The sequence below is a fragment of the Triticum aestivum genome, chromosome 5B (assembly GCF_018294505.1).
Source record: "Triticum aestivum cultivar Chinese Spring chromosome 5B, IWGSC CS RefSeq v2.1, whole genome shotgun sequence".
Classification (NCBI taxonomy): domain Eukaryota; kingdom Viridiplantae; phylum Streptophyta; class Magnoliopsida; order Poales; family Poaceae; genus Triticum; species Triticum aestivum.
Window position 1 is genome coordinate 529,124,175 of NC_057807.1, and position 878 is coordinate 529,125,052.

Here is an 878-nt window from a genome sequence, read left to right on the forward strand (position 1 = left end):
GTTTGCCATCTGCTGGCAGATGGCAAAGCCTTTGCCATCCGCCGACCATGCCTTTGCCATCTGCCATGGCAGATGGCAAAGTGCCAGATTCCAGTAGTGATGGCCAAAGAAAGTTCATCCCTACAAAATCATATAGTTTGGTCGTGCTCCATTTTTGTCACACAAGAATGCTCTCATCATACACAACCCCGATGACAAGCCAAGCAATTGTTTCATACTTTAGTAATTTCAAACTTTTTTCAACTTTCACGCAATACATGAGCGTGAGCCATGGATATAGCACTATGGGTGGAATAGAATATAATGATGGGGGTTATGTGGAGAAGACAAAAAAGGAGAAAGTCTCACATTGACGTGGCTAATCAACGGGCTAGGGAGATGCCCATCAATTGATGTCAATGCAAGGAGTAGGGATTGCCATGCAACAGATGCACTAGAGCTATAAATGTATGAAAGCTCAACAAAAGAAACTAAGTGGGTGTGCATCCAACTTGCTTGCTCACGAAGACCTAAGGCATTTGAAGAAGCCCATTTTTGGAATATACAAGCCAAGTTTTATAATGAAAAATTCCCACTAGTATATGAAAGTGACAAAACAAGATACTCTCTATCATAAAGATCATGGTGCTACTTTGAAGCACAAGTGTGGAAAAAGGATAGTAGCATTGTCCTTTTTATTTCTTTTTATTTCTTTTTTTGGGCCTTTATTTTTTTATTTGGTCTTTCTCTTTTCTTTATTTGGGGCAATGCTCTATTAATGATGATCATCATACTTCTATTTATTTACAACTCAATGATTACAACTCGATACTAGAACAAAATATGACTCTATATGAATGCCTCCGGCGGTGTAACGGGATGGGTAATGAATCAAGAGT